The 20,756-nt window shown below is 36.9% G+C and overlaps 1 protein-coding gene across 1 annotated transcript in view; it reads left to right on the top strand.

Annotated features, from left to right (window-relative positions):
* The window catches only part of LOC134751379 (mucin-2-like), a 118,281-nt gene that overhangs the window by 83,353 nt on the left and 14,172 nt on the right, over positions 1 to 20,756 (top strand). The gene's annotated exons all lie outside the window — the stretch shown is intronic.

The raw sequence follows: 20,756 nt of genomic DNA, 5'->3' as shown, positions 1-20,756 counted from the left end.
TAAATGGGTAGAAAAATAAACGGATAACAAGAGTAGGAGAATTTTTAAATGAAATCAGCACAGATAAATATATAACAATATACATACATAAATGGTTAGGTACATACATATTAAAGATCATACTAATAAATATTAAAAATAAATACATATATAAATATCTATACATATACATACATATATAATATAGCAGAGATAGTAATCGAATGGTTAACAAGCTTAAGGAAGTGACAGATAGTGCATTTTAAGTTGAGCCTTAAAAATAGGAAGCGATTTAGCATGTCTTAGATCAGACGGCAGAGCATTCCACAACCGAATCGCTTGGAAGGTGAAAGAATCCTTATAGAATTTAGAAGAAGTAGTAATTTGGGCAAGCAGATAATTCTTGGAGCATCTTAAAGAAGAAAGGTATTTGAAGTGCTCTTTTAGGTACAGGGGGGTAGTGGGGTTGAAGAGTATACCATACAGGAGGGCTAGAATGTGAGAATTGCGTCGCAAACGTATGGGAAGCCACTTGAGCTGCGAACGGTAATAGGAAACATGATCATATTTTCGCAGGCCATAAATGAAACGGATGCATACATTTTGAAGACGTTCAAGTTTATTAAGTTGTTCTTCACAAAGATCGAGATAGCTGATGTCCGCATAATCTAAAATGGGAAGGAGCAAAGCTTGAGCTAGCGCAATTTTGGTTGAGAGTTTGATTAATTAAACAATTGTTGTTATACAACCAACTTATTGTTCTGATCTCATGGAATACAATATATAACCTTACTTATTTATTCGTATTTTCTGTGATGTAACTTAGTTTTTAAGAAACTCGAGCGAAAAACTATCATTGTCTGAATCTGATGTGAAGTGGCAGAAAAAAGTCCAATTACAGTTATTATTCTAGTTATAACGTTGTTATAAACGTTGTTAGTAATGTTATTATTAACATTTACATGTTTTAAGAGAATGGCAGAAAGAACGCAGATGCAATGATTACACAAACAGATTTAGCAAATTTATAGCAAGATTCAAATATAGTATAATTATATTATCATACTCAAAGTTTTCTTATATGTGTCAATTACCTCTATATCACTTGCATCTGTAAAATATTTGCATACACACGTTATAGCACATTAAAAAGTACATAAACCCGCGTCTGGGTGTAAATTTGTTTCATAATAGATATTTTCAATATCTAATATTTACTTCACCAATTAAAACTCTTGTAATGTTAACATTCAAGAAGTAGTAATGTAACCCAATTATGTAATATCAATATACCTCCACTAAATAGTTCGAGGGGTTATTAATTATTATTTAAAACGATACTCTATTGCAAAGAAAATAGTGATCAATTTTCTTAAGCAAACCATAGTACACTTTGGTCCTCTTGGTTTCCGTGTCTTGTGACCATCTTGCTTGCCACATCTATTGACTTTAGATCCATACAGGTAATTAGCATTAATTTGATGCTGAAATAAAGACGTGCTAAATTCGGTTTAGCTAATTAAATTGATTAGCTAACAAGATGAATGCGCGTTAATCGTGGTTTTAACACATGTGTTAAAATCAATGCAAATGCTGAATTAGACCACTTACGAGGTAGGTACTAGTTACTATGGGTACTAGTTATTGTTACCAATTGTTACTGATTTTGTTACAAACGACTTGAATAAAATACTGTGTGTTTTAAATATGTTTATCTTAAAAATAAAGAGTCTCCTTAGTTCGACGATTGCAAACATCTATTGATTTTTTGAACAATCTCTATCATTAAGTATAAGCAGAAAACGCTTTCTTCTACTATCTCTTGACGCCTTCAGCAGAACGTCCATCTCTTGCATGTCTTACTTTTTTCATTTAATTTCATTTCAGTTCATTTCTTTTCATTTAATTTCATTTCATGCGCGTTGCCAACCCTGACACTCCTCACCCTCGTAGAGCTCTGACAACATTACCGACAGGTATGAGTAGGGTATGGGTAGGGTTTACTCTTACTTAAATAACGTTACTAAATCCCAGCCTTTAGATTAGCATAGCAATAATCCGCGTAACTAGTTACACAGCGGCGTTACCGTTTCAACCCGTTAACTTATCTCCGCCTAACGGATTTGCATGGACCTTATATATTATGGAGTAATGTATCGTAAGGCTTAACAGAGCAGAATTCAATTATCATTAAAAATACACAACTTTGGGAACAAATCAAATCATTTTCTTAAATATTTTGATTTGTGTTTTTTAAGTAGTCACATAATATGTGACTCAATGGCATGTGGGTATATCAATTATAAACTGAAATGGATGTCATATAGAAAAAAGTGACGAAGCCCTCCAGTGGTGAAGGCCGGATTCGAACCGGCGTCTTTAGCAATCCGGGCTAACGCCTTGAACCCCTAGGTCATCTCGCCACAAAATCCGGCCTTCACCACTGGAGGGCTTCGTCACTTTTTCTTTAATATATGACATCTATTTCATTTTATATTATAAAACATATTATAAATAAGCACTGATGAAGATAGGCGAGCAGTTTCAGGGGCTTACAAATCGGGGGGTTCACAGCGGCTCGTACAAGCTTGTAACTTGTAATACAAGTTACAAGTTTTTGAGAAACGGGCCCCTGTGCCCTGTTTATCAAAAGCTTGTAGCTTGTAATACAAGCGGAACTCACTTTTTGACAGCTTTTGTTAGAAAGGGACTTCCACTTGTATTACAAGCTACAAGCTTTTGATAAACAGGGCACCGGTGTTAATATTTTGTACAGTATGTTTGTCAAATGTGCACAGTCAGCTGTAGAGATATAAGTCTCCGTACATAGGAGTTTGTTTGCAGGGTGGGTTGGGGGGGGGGTTAACTATCTCTGCAACTGACATCTACTCATTTTATTAACATGCTTCGAAGAAGGCAGCTGATGGAACGAGGATGAATTCAATAGATGAAGAATGCATGCCTACCGTGAGCAAGCTTTTAATAAGTTCCTATTATTATAAGCCTTGGTGATAAAAGGAAATAAGTGTGCTGTGTGTCTAAATATTCTGTTCAAAATTAATTCTTTTAGAAAACGGATGTTTACAATTTTCTTTTAACCCTAACATGACATACAGTCTTTAATCGCACTTAAACTATCGTGAGACATATTTCAAAATATTTATCAGTACGGTTTTTACTCACTATTATTTTTAGTCGCTTTTGGCGACATGTTTCGGATTCTTTGGGAATCCATCCTCAGGCACGAGTGTCCGCGGCGGTTGTACGTCGTGCACTGCCCGCGCCGCCCGCCTCGTCGCTCGTTGCGCACGCGCTGATGGGGCGATGGCGGGGGGCGCGGGGCAGTCCGCGGATGGAGTCGTCAAGTGAAGGTCTGGTAGGGCGGCTGTATCGAACGAAGTCAATCACACTGCACTCACTATGTACCCGCGATCGTCACAACACACTTGCCGCTTGACCCTAGGTATTATAGGCTTCCATGCAGGTGGCAACATCCAGCCTCCGTCCCGATTGAAATTAGGGCGGCGTGCAATTTCAACATACAGTCTTAACTAATAAGTATGAATGATAAACACATACAAAAAGTAAGTATACCTGAGTAGTTAACAAAAAGTAATGATACTTACCTACCTACTCATTTATTATACATTCCTGCTATTCTTGCCACCTCACTCGGCTAGTTTAAGTATGAATCATCTTTTGACATTTATTTATAAATATCTCAACTATGTCAAGATCATTTCGGCTCTCATTCAACGTCCGGGAAAATACCGACTTGCTAAACCATTCTTGGAATGAACAGAAATTAAACAAAAACTATAAATTAAAGAATTTCTTTATTTTATGTCATATAGTTGCAAATAAAATATGAATATGAAGTTTTGACTGGAGGCTACCCTTGAAAATATAATCTGGTATCCGTGTGATTTTTTATTGATATTTGCCCTGGGTTAAACCATTTAACAATTCGATACAATTCAATCAAAACTACAAATTTGCTTTAGCCCCTCTTAAGGCCGTTCCATCGGTTTGCCGCTGTCTCTGTCACATTTCGCAAGAAAGAACGGGAAAGATCATGCGCGCCAAGTGTCAATTTTGATCGAATTTTATCGATTTTTATTTATTTTAAAAACGTTAACCGAAATTCGTTCGAAATTCGAAAGCTATGAAATTACTATTTAAGTTAAGATTGTTTTTTCTTCTTTTTTTGTTTATAGTATCACATAATAAATAACCGAGTAAAGTTGGATTAAAAGTCCGAATTAGAGGTTACTTTGGGAATTAATTGTATCGAGCGAAGTTTCATAATTCGTGTATCGGAAGCTATGATATTAAAGATAATATAGTCAAGAACTACATATATTTTTTCCACGTCTACTAATATCAACGCCTCTTAGAAAAACATGATCATATAAGGAGATTTTTCGCCTTCTGCCTCAGGGAACCGCCTTAAAACCTATTTATTCGTAGTGAAGGCGACACCGTGTACAAACGTCAAGATATAAACTAGACATAAATTACCCTAGTTATGCGACTAATATCGCTGACGTAATATTCCCTCCGATATTACAAGCGAGTAGCGACCGATAAAGGAAGTCGTCCAGCGTGAAAGTAAGGCCGAACCGAGGCCGCGGGTTGTATTGGTAACTATTTATACCTTTTCTACGCGCTTTTCTTTTATTTTAGTGTTTAAAGTTCTCGGCAGATGTCGTTGTAACAAGTTTGTCTTTATTTAATGTTATAACACACATTTTATAAGCGACCGATAGCCAGGAAAGTAAGGCCGACTCGAGGCGGGCTGTATTGTCAACTATTTTGAGCTTTGTGGCTGTTTACGAACTATCTACTTTTATTTTAATATTGAGATTTCCCGGCAGATGTCTTTGCAACAAGTTTCTCTACATAAAAAAGTGGGCCCCTCGTAAAAGTCCATGCAAAAACTGTAATTTCAATACATTTTGTGTTAGAATCTGACTTATGACACAAAACACTAAATTAGGTAATTTAAATGACCGGTTTTAAAATGGCATTATAAGCATGCTTTAGCAAGATTAATGTAAAAAAATGTGTTGCGGGTGTCCATGGGCGGCGATAATCGCGTACCATCAGGTGATTCGTCTGCTCGTTTGCCTGCTGTATCTTAAAAAACATGTCGCGAGCTATTTGGTGAATAAATCTGGCTGCGTTAACTCTCTGAACAACATTGCCATTATTGCCAAAGCACAAAGCATAACTTTTAGCCCTGCCACTTCACTCAGTCTCATAACTCTCATATAGCCACACATTCAACCTAGAACAACTTTTGGATACTAAGTTGCGAGTATCAAAAACAAACGACTGTTGCTATCATGAATAAATTTAACACACCTGTTAGTTTGTCCGTTTATACTAGCACATAAAACCTTTACCTGCCTATATTTTTTTTACTTAAAACGCCTTAGGGAAAGAGAAAACAACCTGTCCCCCAATATCGGAACCTGTTTCGCGTTGCCTGATGTCGACCTCGATTCAAAATGGCGTGGCGGTCAACTTTGTGCTTTTCACTTTCAGGTGTTGGGTGTAGGTGTTTTTGGCTGAAATAAATAAATAAAACCATTTAATAACGAAATTATAATCTTACATTATCAACAATGTAATTATTACTTCAATGCTTGAAAAAGGCGCTTTAGAGCAGTAGTGATACTAGTGATGCAAAGTTGCAAACTTTTAGTTAATGTTTGCCAGTAAAAAACCTGTCAGTTAATGTTGCCAGTAAAAAACTTTAAAATACGAAAGAATAAAAAGGAAAAAAAAATATCCCTTTTATATAATTCTATATAAGCGCAATTGTACATATGTTGCTTGATATGTAAATGAATGTCATAACTTTAGTTATATCAAAGATAGATATAACTCCGTAATAGATGGATACAGTCTAAGGAAAAAACGTGCCTCGAAAATCAAGAAAATTTGATTCTCGTTCAGAGGGCGCTACTAGTTTTGGCCTACAGTCGTATAGATGGCGTTGACGGTTTCGTTTGTTATTGAACAATTTTAACGCATATCAGTGAAAGAACATGGGTCAAAATCATAAAAGTAATTAATGCAAATAATAAAAATCATTTATCTATATTTAAATACATTCTATCGTATTTTTATAAATCTTCATTTTTAGTTTTAAAGTGTGTCGTCAGATGGCAGTGAATTTACTGGGGTTACAAAATTTACTATGACAGTACCGCTCTAGTATAAGTTACTCTATGGTTATATCATGTTACGCGTTGTTTTGTATGTGTTTTCCCTTAGGTGATATTAGTGTGGGATTTGTCACTACTACGTCTACTACACAAACATTGAGGTAATATGTGTAAAATGGTCCTACTTTGCTCCAATATTTGCTCCACTTTAAGGAAATCTAGAATATTTTTTTAATTGTTCATTATTAAATATTCAGGCGAATTGAATATTAAGAAGAACATCTTATTTAACATATTCTATCGGTAAATCAACTGTATGAAATGTTGTTTTATATAAAACGAAGTTATAAATAAGGAGCACAAGATACCCATTGTTTGGGGTATTTTTGCTCCTACTTATAGTTTACTTAGGGGTTCAAAGTTACCCCATTGTGCGCTAAATTAATAGGCCCTGCCAAAAAAGAGAGATGAATTTTATGACTAACGTAGCAATTCAAAATATATACCTATATTCAATTTTGTTTATCTGAGTATATAAATAATAATATAGAAATATTATGTTTGAATATATTAGAGGTTGTCTTTTTTTTTTTTATTGGAGCATAGTTACCCACCAGGGAGTAAAGTAGGACCATGGTACACTAGAGGCGGCCTCTCGAAGAAAATGTGTCCGCACCTCAATGAAGTGCATGCACTTCATTGCTCCTGGCTAGTGCGCTTATTCTTTAGCTTAATGACAGACGTCAAACGCAAAAAATGGCGGACATCCCGCGGACACAATTTGTTCTCGACAGCTTGTCTATACATATATGTCAGTGGACTTTATGGAGTGAAGAAAACCAATGTAACATAAATATGTAAACTTCTTTGTCATTTTCAATCATCAGCGACAGATGAATCATTAATGGGGTTGGCCGGTCGAAATAATTAGCAGATGGCGCCAGCATAGCTTGCCCCGTCAATACCGAGAATTGTGTCAAATTTTTGTTTTTTTAATGCTCCAGGGCATGCATGCCAGCCCTTTAAGCCAAATCTCATAGAAAAAGGGGCAAGCTATGATGGCGCCATCTCTGCAAACCTTTGACAGTTGCCAACCCCATTGAACCTAACTCCTAATTTACACCAAAAATACTAACGAGGCATAATTAAATTGCGGTTTATCTAGTTTATTTTTTAAATAATTGATGACATTCACCTCCACCCGTATTAAATAATCGCATAGAAAATTGGCCATATTACGAGCGCCATCCAATGTCATTGGGCCAAGTGCGATTTGTGGTTTATCAATCAAAATTACTTGAAAATATAGTAATTTTGGTTCATGAAAGCTTAGTCTACTTTGCGTCTTATAATCAAATTATATCGATAACAATACCTTTACAATTTTAAATCATTACACACATTAAAAAAAACAACGGCCCAAAATATAGATAAAAGAGAAATTTCTTGTCAGTGGAGTAAATAGGCAGTGGCAATCGTACTCGTACTATCTTTTTTTTTAAAGCTATTTTAGTACGAAAACCCCAAACAGAAGGGTGCATATAGTTTCTTTTATTTCACTGTTACTGACAAAATTGGTTTGACAGATTATTTAAACATTGTCCGAATTCCTTCAACTGAAAGTTCGCAGACCTGTGCGAGCGAGACGACAGACTTGGATGCCACAAAAAATGTAGTTTCACTCTCGACGCGACTCTGACCGCGATTCGAACCGATCATATTTTATATCATAATAATTGTGTTTCAACAACATTGTGCCTCATGTTTTACTGATGCTATCTTTGATATTATTTTTATTTGTAATAGAGACGGCTTTATTATATCGTAAGTCCTAATTATAATGTCTTTTATATTTTTAATTTTTATCGGATGTAGTCATTTTAGTGAATTTGTGGAATGTCCTATAAAATTTATTTGTTTATATTTGATATTGATGAATATTACTAATTGTTACCTTTATATTGTTACAGGTACGTTATATACTTTCACCCAAAACAAAATCAGAACATTGTGATGCAAAGATTCGTAACTATCAATCAAATTTCATAAACAGGACTGACTCATGATTTCAACGCTTGACTTTAATTGCTTTTAATGAATACTACTTACTATTCTCGATCATATAATAATAATAAGTTGTTAATTACATTACGTAAACCACTTGCCGGGTCGGTATGAAAACAACTGTTTGGTACTTTCTTCGCACTTCGGCCTTCGGTCGAAAGTGTTCGAAAAATTCACTGCCGCGCCTCACTAATCGATTTCATGTACTTGACATTCAAATTGCTGCATTTGAAACTGTACTTTGGCGCTAAAACAATAGAGTCCAAATTAAGTTTTTCAGAAATATGGAAATTGGCGTTTTACTATGCGACACCAATCGCCGAGTTCGATCTCATTTTGCTCTTTAAAATTCTAATGCACAGTCCAATGCGGTTCGAATTTAAATTTGGTACTTTCGTTCCGGTTATTTATTTTATACAATATAACTATAAGCGATTGACAAGTCATCAGTTCAGAAGGAAAAGGTATGGACTTAAAATGGATCCTTGGAGAACTCTCGTTGTGTCACCTATAGCAAATATAGCTTAGGCTATAGATCGAATAATCTAGTAATTTTATATTTATAGTAGCTAAGGTGTTTGTGTACCTTTGTGTGATGATGATGATGTTGATTTCGCGAGTACTTTGAACTCCGATAGAATCTCTCTCGCTCGATACACAGTAAAATGCTTTTCTCATCTCTAGAAAGGCAATGAAAGACTAATGCTTAATGTGTTATATAAATCGTAATAAACTAACAAATGAATTATCTTAGAAAGCAAGTGCGCCTAATTGAGTAAATACTCATATACGTCAAAAAGCAAACATACCATAACCCAGCTTAACCGATTTAGCACTTATTCCAAAGCCATAGAGTTCAAACTCGAAGGTATTTTTTTAATGAATGGTAAATTTACCATGTAGTTTCCTTACCGTTTTGAATGACAACATCTTTAACAAAAGGCTAGTTCGAGCTTGTTACCGTGAATGTGGGGAATTATCACATTATGTGTGTGAACAAAAATTAGCGGAATGTGAAATTATCTGTTGACTTTCACCCGATGTCGCTTTCGAAGAGGTCATTGGGTATGCGCTTAGAATCGAATTCGATTTTTAAAGGCGGTTTTCGATACAACGAATTCATTGTGGACGTTACGTGCAGCGGGTTTTGAAGGCAATGAATAATCACGAGGTTTTTTAGGAATGAATTACTTCAACAGATATCACAGGTATCATACGACCGAATAGGTGGTGTTATTTTCATGCAAACTGATTGGTATTTAATTTTGGTATCAATTTAGGACAGTTTGGTAATTTGAGGCCTTACCTAAAATGTAGAATATGTTCAAGGGCGATATCTATATATAAACAGTCCCTATTTATTTAAAACACAAATTTTGTGATAAAACTAAACTCAATGTTGTTTTAATAATGAGACTAGACTAATAGTGTAGAAAATACCCACTACATGTATGTATAATTACATGACGAAGGCTTTAAATTTAGCAAAAATTTATTATTGCTTAAACGGAAACTGCTTACACCTAACGGAACTCAAACCTGTTAATTCCATTCGAAACCAATTTTTGCTAAGCATTCTGGCGAAACAAATGAGTTTCTTCTCCATAAAACAACCCAAAACATCGGTTTTTACTCCCTGAATTCGTCGTTTAAATTTCGACGAGTAGGTACCTACTTAATAATATTTTCTAAAGGTAATATGAAACTTCAAATAAGTCTTAAATTGACGTTTTAATATGGCAATGTTCGCAGTTTTGGACGCCCCTTGTTCTTAAAATAGGTATTGATATAAACATCTAAACATAGTCTAGTTGCTAAATATTAAAAAGATCCTTACTGTCATTGCTCGTTATCCAGAGAGGAAAAAAGGATCTACCTACTGGGAGAAATACTTACTTACTACTTACTTACTGCTGTGGCGCGACGACCCGAAGTGGATCTTGGCCTCCGACACCAAAGACCGCCATGCTACTCTGTCCAAAGCCGTTTCCCCAAGACTCCGCAAGAACCAGGAGATTGAAGATCTGGTGTCCGAGCCGAACATCATCGGAGAAACGAAAGCCGCCAGGCTCCGATGGCTCGGGCACGTAGTCCGGATGGGGGAAGATCGCGCAGTCTGGAGGGCGTACTCTGGAGTACCAAGTGGCCGAAGACCGTCTGGACGCCCTAGGTACCGCTGGAGAGACGAAGTGCAGAAAGACCTCAGCGAACTCGGCGCCGTCGACTGGACTGGGAAAAATGGTCTTCTTAATATGAAACAAATACAAAAACGTCACGCGTAAAATTGTGTGTCATTTAAGTGAAATGTAATTTTTTACAGACCATACACAACTAATATACATATACCCCGTTGTTAGTACGAGTATATTACACGTATTATATGCAAACCGCCGCTCTATTTCCCATAGAGCATTGTCTATGGGATGTCTATGGTAACCTAGAAGCCATTGTTGTGTGACCTTGTCTCTGGTTTGATTTATTTTGTGTGTTCCATTTATTTGTTTTGTTCTATTGTTCACCTGTTTCGACAAGTGACTTGCTTGATACTAAGACTTTGAAGAATATCTACTTGTCTATGAAAACGGAAATTAAAGTCATTACATTCATAACACAAAAGGTTTATATTTAGATCCGTGCTGGGAATTATTTTTCCTGTTTTGTTACTATAATTACATTTATTATCCAATCAGTATACTAAGGTCTGTTTTTTTATTCCGTAGATTAAAATGACGTTTGATGTGTAAGACATGACATTTCTTAGTACCACATGAAATTGTTTATTACAGGTTTATTTCAGTATAGTGCAGGTTTTCAAATCGAGAATCTTTTCATCCAAAATTGAATGGAAATGATTGCCTTTTTAAAGGGTTCTGGGTAGCTAAGCTAAAAAGCTCAAAACGCACAAAAGATACTTGCAAAATACAAATACAAAATACAAAAATACAAAATATACATAAAAATATACATTTTTTGAATACAGGGGATGGAGCCCCCCGGTAAGCAAAACAATGCTTGTGTTGGGAGGCAACGCTCTTCCCTAGGTTTATACTTATTACTTAGATCACTAACTACAAACTTTGCTAACCATGTCCTTCAATAAGTGTAAAGACTTAATTTCATCAATCTTCACGTTCAAAAATATCGGTCATTAAAATAAAATAAAATTAGAATTTCTCTTCACAGGTTTTTCCAAGTATTTGGACCCTAGCAACGTACATGTACAATCATCGATTATGTCTACCATAATCCTTATGTCACCTCAAATTATAGATAACTTCAAATGCTCTGCATAACGCCACATAATAGCGATAGGAAGTGGGTGTGTGCAGTCGTGCTTATCCTTCATCTACTTGCGTCTGCGACCTATTTCGAACTATTTTGGAATTATCTATTCCAATTTAAACCTTGTGCCATTCTTTTAAGGTTGAATTTTGGCATTTATTGTTAAAAGTGCAAAATGTCACAGAGTGTCGTAATGGTGTGACGTCTCACGCATCTCATGACTATTCTTTGCGTTTCAACTGAGTTCTAGATTTGGTTGGAACCGGTTTTAAGCTTTTGAAGTGAATCCTAAAACGGCCAGGACACCGTCTCTAAGCCTAAGGTTCCCGAATGGGTCAAAATAAATGGAATTTAAAGCCTAATTTTCTTGCTGGTCCCTCAATTCACTCATAGCCATAACCTTCTTTAAGTTCTTTTAAGTTTCTTAGTTCTTATATTTAAGTTGCATGATAAAAGCTTTAGTGAAATGTACCCAAAACGTTCACTTTCCTAATGTCCACAGGAAAGTCGCCTGGCGGGGCCTGTTGCCAGGCAGTGATGGCAGGTGGACCAAAGTGTTAAGGAATTGCTGGCCACATTCGGATGAAAGAAGCGCCTGGCTTCCGTTGGCCCGTTGAGTAGACGACGCCGTGGCGGGGTGGCCTAGGGGTTCATGGCGTTAGCCGCGATAGCTAAAGACGCCGGTTCGAATCCGGCCTTCACCACTGGAGGGCTTCGTCACTTTTTCTTTAATATATGACATCTATTACAGTCTTTTGACTAAAGTTAAACTAATCTAATCTTCGTATTAGAATGGTAGTATACCTACCTAATACAGAATTCATTAACAAATTTCATAATTAAAACGATTATTATCTCTACGTTTATTTGAATAACAAGGTCGGACCTCGAACCAATCGATCAGACAATCTTGCAACAAAAAGAAAGCCTATCTTTGTAATTAATAACTAGTATATATACCGGTTCCGATTTGCACAATACTAGGTATTTTGTAACGAATACTATATAGGTGACGGTCACGAACTCATTTTGATGGATTAACAAACTGTACCTAATAGGATTAATGTATTCATGTTTAACCGACTTCGTAGGACACAGGTGCACAGGTTTTTTTTATTTGTATGTAGATATATTCAAACACACCCACTTTGCCAGTAGAAAAAGGCGCGAAATTCTAATTTTCTATGGGTGGTCAACCCTTCGCGCCTATATTTTTTAAATTTTAGGCTACAGACTTATACTGCCTCAGCGGAGATGGCAAGGCGTTCCATAGCTTCACAGAGTATACCGTGATTGATTTATTGTAAGACCGGTGTTTGTGGGGAGGAATAGCGAGCGAAAGATCCGCACTAGATCGCAGCCGGTGGTCACTTCCATCCGCCTAAAATCTGAACCTGTTCTGCAAGGTAAGGTGGAGAAGAGGGGCAGAACAGCACCTTATAAAGGAGAGATAAGGTGTGCAAGTCTCTACGGCGGCGGATAGGTGTGCAAGCTGAGAACGGAACGATGAAACATGGTCAAATTTTCGCAGGCCAAATATAAATCTTATGCAGACGTTCTGCAGGCGCTCCATCTTATTGAGAAGTTCCTTATTAGGTCTGGGATCGCGATGTCCCCATAGTCCAGAAGAGGAAACAAGAGAGAGCGGGCTTCGTACGAAGTGGGAGAAAATTTTGTAGGCGCCGCAGAGAGTGCAGTGAAGCGAAAAGTCTTTTGCTGATCTCGGTAATATGAGCTGACCAGGAAAGAGTCTGATCCATGTTAATGCCTAGGTTCTTGACAGTAGAGGAGAAAGGAATGTGAATTCCATCAAAGAAAATATTAGGCGTTATCTGACCAGCCAACTTAGAGATGAAATAAGAGCCACCAAGTATTGCCAGCGACTTCATAGCATTTACCTTCTTGATTGATGTCCGATTTCGGCAAATTTTTCACGCAATGCACCATAAAAATACTTCAGTATCCGTCAAGATAAGTTTAATAGTGATGCACAAAAGCCCAATTACGAAAATACTAATAACTTGGTTAGTCTATTAGCAATGGCGGAATACCGGCTTAGTGAACCATAACACTCATAACCCATACTTACTGATTGCACATTCTCTCTTAAGTAAAACTGGTTGCACAGTGGATATCTTGCGCTATATCTCTGACCGCGCTATAGTCTGGCAAACATAGCTTATCAGTCAGTAAGAACCAGGAAAATTATACTCATCCCTTTCTTTTGGATGCTAGTGCTAGCGAAAGACAAATACAGTATGATGCTCTCTATGTTTGAAATGAGTCAATCCTGGGCCAAATTATAGGTAGGTATATCAATTACTCTGAAAATATACTTCTCTTTACAATTTTGCTTGTTAGATCGCTCGGTTATATCACTTCTATTTTTTAGGGTTCCGTACCTCAAAAGGAAAAAACGGAACCCTTGTAGGATCACTTTGTTGTCCGTCCGTCCGTATGTCTATCTGTCAAGACCCTTTATTTCGAAAACGCGTGGATCAAGTTGAAATTTAAACCATATAGGTACTCAGGTCAACGGTTCCTTGAAACAGTGAAAAAATTAAACTTCTAAGTAAACGTAAAAATAGATACGGCCTTTTATGCCGCAAAAAACGTATATTTCGACACTCTCAAGGGAATCAAAATTTATAGGGTACTTCCCGTTGACCTGGAACTATGAAATTTGGCAAGTAATATCGTCTTACACTACAAGTACAAGCAGCAGGTAAAAATCTCAAAACTATAATCCTGTAAAAAATTAAAATATATAAATAAAATAAGAAATAACTGAAATAAGTTAAATTTGTACGGAATATTCGGTGGGCGAGTCCGACTCCCACTTGTCCGGCTTTTTTTATAATAAATTAAACTGCTGCAGTGGTAGGCGGGGACTGAAAATAAATGAAAATTGGACAAGTTTTCGTGATTTATTTATATCAGCCAAGTTCAACCGTCTAAAGCGCGGTCCACATTAGTCTGACGTGTCGTGTTGTGTTGTGTCGTGACGCATATCGGTTTCATACATTTAATATGGTTGCGTGCACATTTTTCTGATGCAGCGTGCATCAGACAAATGTGAGCTATATGCGTCACGACACAACACAACTCGACACGACAGACAAATGTGAACCGGGCTTAAGGTTTTGTTTGAAGACTTCATATGATTTTTATGGCATTTTCCCTAGATAAAAATGTGTAAAAAATCAATGCAATAACTACATGAATGCTTCGGACCACTAATTCTCTATTGCCTGGAATTTTGTCAAATATATCAATGATACTAATCTGTCAATGTCAAAAGTGACGTTTTTAGTTGAAGAACTGCTGCTGTGAACTGTGTGTTGTGTGTTGTTGTGTGAGTTGTGTGTGTTGTGTGTGTGTGTGTGAACTTTTGACACTGATAGATCAGTATCATATTGGAAACAGATCGAATAAGTAAAACTCGAATTGGCATGTTAATATCTTCGCCAAGCCCAAGCCTCATAGCACGAGCCTTAAAACGCATAAGATTGCAAGTGCATTGACTCTGGGGTCCCACTGACATAGTTACCGTCTCTCTCGCACTCCGGCTCGACGTGAATCGCTGTCTCGCTCTGGCGCGTAGCTTTTTGCACGACACTTTTCCCGCCTTATATGTGGAGGACCAGTTTTGCAATAGGGTTAGGAATTGAGTAAAAATTCCGTTGAGAAATAGACCAGTCTTTAAAAAGGGTTAAATTAACTTTTAGTGCCATGTATTTAATTAAAAAAGTTTAAACAAAACAAATTTACCCCCAAATTGATATTTCTACATTTCTCCTCGCCTTGCGTATAAAACGGTCCATACATTGTATGTGAAAATGCGTTACAAACCTGTAATTTTTTATGGGGACATAGTTTTTCTTTTTAAATCGATAGTCCTCGTGAGTCTGAGTAGAAATAACCCAAAAGTTGATGGATTTTCGAAAAAAAGTAAATGTTACACTTTTAAGTGAAAATGTCCAAATACGTTTCTTGTTTTTAATGCAAATAAACATGCATATTTTGACAAAAACGGCTAACGAAAAGAACTTAAGGAAGAGGTACACCGCTTACATTTACAATGGGAAATCAGGATAATTGCAATTTGTGGATGTAAACAATCTTCCGATTCAAAAAGTAAAGTATAATTTAATGGCAGAATCAACTTTCTCCTAGATCCAAAGGCTAGAAGATTATGAAATGTATTAATACAATGATGAATCGTAAACAGAAAAAAATCGCTAAAATCTGCGTAATAAAATAAACCACACAAATTGCACAAGTTGAATAACCAGATGTTACAAACTTATGAATGATCTTTCTACAAAACGATCCGACTTTTTGCCGACCATTGCCGAAATACGAGATTACAAGCCGACGAAAGTTTTCTAAAAAAAAACAAGATCTTACTTTCGTCGAGCGACAATGCAAAAGTGAAATTCAAAAAGTAAAAAGCGAACCTATCAAAGAACCGCGTATTTACCTGATAAGTATCTATAAAATACTCGCGTATCTCCCATCTTCCCATACGGAACGCAAGTCATCTGATTTCAAATTTGGAACAAACAAATTTAAACATTCATTAACCCCATTCGATTATCGTTCTTGAGTCGTTGTATTACAGTTAGAAGTGTTAAAACTCCTGTAATTTCTTAATAGGTGTGAATGTTATTCAGGTTTTTGAAAGGAGAGCGTGCGAAATAATTACAGTTTTGACACTAGCGTTGCCGGTACGAAGCGAATTCCGTTTTAATCTTTGTTGATTTAAAGGCTATGTTTGTTTGGATGGCTTGGTCGGTAGTTTTAATTATGTAGGGCCTAATTATTGTCTCTGTAATTGCTCGGAAGCGAGCGGGAAGTGGTGCGCGACGTATCTAGGCTTTGTTACGTTTTCTAGAGCATTCACCTGGGACCTTATCAATAAGGAAGTATAGTTTGTCAAAGGACTGTCTCATTTCAAACATAGACAGAGATAATGATACTATCTTTGTCTTACACTAGTACTAGCACCCGAAAAAAAAGGATAAGTATAGTTTTTTTTTGTTCTTATTTACTGACAATTTGGTTATTAGATAATTTGGTAATTAGATGTGTTATTTAAAAGTTGTCTCACGAAATTTGTCTCCGAATATCGTTTACTTAGACGAAGACGCTAAAATTAATGACTGAACTTCATTTTAGTTTACGCTTCACGGATCATCTGGCGGACATTTTTTTTGTTTGGTTTGGTCTGCCTATATATAGTTGGTCAAATTAAATTGTCAGTAAATAAATAAGAACAAAAAACTATACTCATACTTTCTTTTCGGTGCTTGTACTAGTGCAAGACAAAGATAGTATGATTATTTCTGACAAATTATAATTTGGGACCTTGTGAGAAAATGAAATTTCAAGTGAAATGTTCAAATAAGGATAACTCCATAAATGGCAGATTTACCTTTAGAAATGCTTTCTAATTAAGATAAGATTTTTGATTATCATTAGTTATAGTAAAAACGGGACTCTAAAGTACTAAGGCTCCGCTGTCTGTCTGTTTGTCCGTCCGTCTGTCACCAGGCTCATGTCTCATGAACCGTGATAGCTAGACATTTGAAATTTTCATAGATGATGTATTTAATTTCTGTTGCCGCTAAAACAACAAATACTAAAAACAGAATAAAATAAATATTTAATACAACAAACGTGTTTTTTTTTGCCGTTTTTGCGTAATGGTACGGAACCCTTAGTGCGCGAGTCCGACGCGCACTTGGCCTGTTTTTATTTTTCTTGAGACAACAAAGAAAATACTGGAAACTTTCTTCCAGTAGCAGCAGACACTGAAATATTCTATTTTATACCTTTAAACGAGCAATTTTTGTATATTTGTATATATCTTTATATATTTCGGGGATCTCTGAAACGGCTCTAACGATTTCGATGAAATTTGCTATATGGCCGGGGGCGAAAAATCGATCTAGCTAGGTCTTATCACAGGGAAAACGCGCATTTTTGAGTTTTTATGTTTTCCGAGCAAAGCTTGCTCTCCCAAATATATATTAAGTCCTTAATGAACACAAACCCAACCCGTCATCCATACTAAACTTGACCTGTGCCTAGTCCTAGTAAAAAAGTAGCGCACGCCTTAAACGCACGTGCGATGTCAGTAGTCCATCCGATGTCCACTTGTCTACTCCCTTTACGACGTATGTGTGTACAAATAAGCTGGCGCTTACGACGTTTTGTCGCATGCGTACGCGCTGCGTGCGCTTCCGTGTCGTAAGTATTAACTGTGCCGGTGAAAATGTTCCTGTTGCGTTTCGCGTATGGGCGGGCTAGTGGCCTACTGTTCCGTAGAATAGTTGACCAGAAGACGTAGGTATCACTACATAGTATAAAACAGTCGCTTCCTGCTGTCTGTCTATCCCTATGTATGCTTAGATCTTTAAAACTATGCCACGGATTTTGATGCGGTTTGTTTTTAATATTTAGAGTGATTCAAGAGGAAGGTTTATGTGTATAATACATCAGCATTGCACCCGTGCGAAGCCGGGGCGGGTCGCTAGTTGAATATATAAAACAGGTATTTAGATACTGATATGTCTACATCGATCAGCTTATGCACCCCAAACCTTTAAAGTAGGATTTGCATTTGAGAAACATTTTCTTCAGTATTGTAGAGCTGCGCTATAACATATTTTTTGAAATTCAATACTATATGAGGTGAAAAAATGCGTTTGAATATTTTTAACTCCTACGGGACTAGATGTACGTTCTACAAGTCTTAGTTTTTTAGGTTCTCGCACTTGGCCGGTTTTTTTCTTTTACCTGCCTGTATATTTCGTGAAAATGGTTTTAATAAAAATGAACCGAGACGATGAGAAATTCAGACTGAAACGAGGACAAAACTGACAGCGAGGACATTTCAGTAACAGTTTTTTAACTGTATCTATACACAAGGAGATTATCAACAAAATTCCTTACATAACCTCGGAAACACGAGATTTGCAGTTACGTGCTAACTGTTCCAAACTGTGTCTGCACTTAGATAACACCGGGTAATCGTGTGAAAAAATATGCCCATCTCTTTTTGCGAACAGGGTGTAACTGAGAAGCAAACTATAATCGTAAGAAACCTTCTGATATTGAAAACGATTGTGTTTTGTTTCGAGTGCGCAAAATTCTCAGAGGGTTTGAAATTAGGATACAATTGGCTTGGCGGATTTGTGCAATATAGTGTCATGTTTTGTAATACTATGTAAAGTTGGAATAGTAGAAGGTAATGAAATGTGGAGGGGCATTCCACAGAAATGTCTATTTCAACGGGGACGTAACGCGTATGGCAGCTACTTTAAAAGGCTGCAGAAATCGGTATTATATACCGTTGAATTTAAAGCTATTAAACGTTATCATGCCAAATATCGGCTTCTACGGTTTATCAGAAGCGTGTCCCTGTGTAGGAATTTCGGAACTAATATAAAGTTAGCTTTGTAAGTTACATAATTGTGGTATTTTCTATAAAAAGGGACCTTATTGTCGATGTCGCTTACGCCATTATAAACGATGCTCTCAAATAAATACAATGCCGCGCGAAGCTGTGCGGCATAAGCGCCATCGACAATAAGGTCCCTTTACATAGAAAATGCCCCATATATACTACGCTTTATTAGGTACTAGCGACCCGCCCCGGCTTCGCACGTTACATACCTGCCAACCATTTTACACTTAGCTACTTACCCGATTCCAGTAACTTAATCGAGCCACTTATGTCCGTTTATTGATTTACGTCAATTGATCTGATTAGCGACCTCGAATATACTTTCAAAAGGCTATAATAACGAAACGAATTAACGTTCAATAATCTTCGTACAGTTAGTGCGTTTGTACCGGGATCTGCAACTGGGTTAATATGGTTGCGCAATTGATTGTTGAACATTGGACCAGTTGGGTTACCTTGTGTCAGTTGCAGGGGATGGTAGCAAAATCTTTGTTTTTATAGAACTGTTGCAATTAATTCAATGTGATGTTATCGTAAAATGGGGCCGCACGTTCTGTTGCAAAAAAATAAGCCTGTAGACCTGTGGGCTAGCCAAGGTGACAATCTTTGATATAAAACTGGCTACTATTAGGTACTTACTTGGCTGGCGCGATGACCCAAAATGAGTCTTGGCTTCCAACACAAGAGCACGCCATTTTGGTAGAAAACGCCAATGGAAATTTAATTCATATATGGAAATAGTCAAGTGACTTTTCATACCATTTTCGTTTGTAGATGTACTATCGGGGACATTCCCGGTGAACCAAGGGCAAAAAATCGTTTAAACGATCAGACGGTCAGCCGATATTATAAAAGTGATGACTAATAGCATTATGGAACTTAAAAATGTAGGTGTTGAAAAAAAAGGTTTGCTCAGATTAAGTTTATCGCCGTTCATTGTCTTTGTGGCGGCCGGCATTTGCAAACTAAGATAAGGAATCCAAAATGTATCTTTATGGGGAGGAGAAGCTTAGCCTAAGTCGGGTTGAGCTGGAGCGAGGCCAGAGGGGTCGCTGAAGATAGTAAGGCGTGGGGCTAGCTTGTGAAGGCTCTTTGCACCGCCAGGTTGCCATGGACAACAACAATGGGCTTAACAGTCTTAACGCCTATTTCTAGTGACTCACGAGCCACAAAAGCTTGGTGACGCCCTGACGCCTAAAGTTACGTGGTCAATATTGGTTATTGGTTGCCTATATGACGTGTCCTAGAGGCCATTATTGCAATACTCTAAGACAATGATAGTCATCATTATATACCTAACCTTTCAATTCGTGATATCACGCTGTGAATAGAAATGTCAGATCACTATCTACATGATGATGAACTAAAAATCATGGAACTTAACAGCCAAATTATTCTTACATCTTTGTAGTAGTTGCTTGTCTTTAAGCGGCCTAAGAGATGCAATGTGAACAATGCGAATTGAATTGATTGTTTTTTTGAATTGTTTATTTAGTATTCTAAATAAGTATCTTTAATTAATACTTTAAAAAAAAACAATTATATAGGCCGACAAGAAATTGTAGAAAATAAATGAGGGCGCCATTTCCCACGGAAGTCACGGAACTGTCACATTTTTGACGTAAAATGTTTAAATATGGCAAAAATTTTGTATGGAATTTTTTTAGTTTTATTTTATTACATTAGCGCGTCAGGAATGTTCGCCGAGTGGAGCACAGACGGCTTCCACGCAGTGCTGCGTAAGAGGGTGGCGTCCCTGTGGGGCCGCGTGCGGGGCAGCA

The sequence above is a fragment of the Cydia strobilella genome, chromosome 22, assembly GCF_947568885.1.
Source record: "Cydia strobilella chromosome 22, ilCydStro3.1, whole genome shotgun sequence".
In the NCBI taxonomy this organism is placed as follows: Eukaryota; Metazoa; Arthropoda; class Insecta; order Lepidoptera; family Tortricidae; genus Cydia; species Cydia strobilella.
The sequence above is the reverse complement of the archived record's forward strand: the minus strand, read 5'-3'. Positions and strand labels throughout refer to the sequence as shown.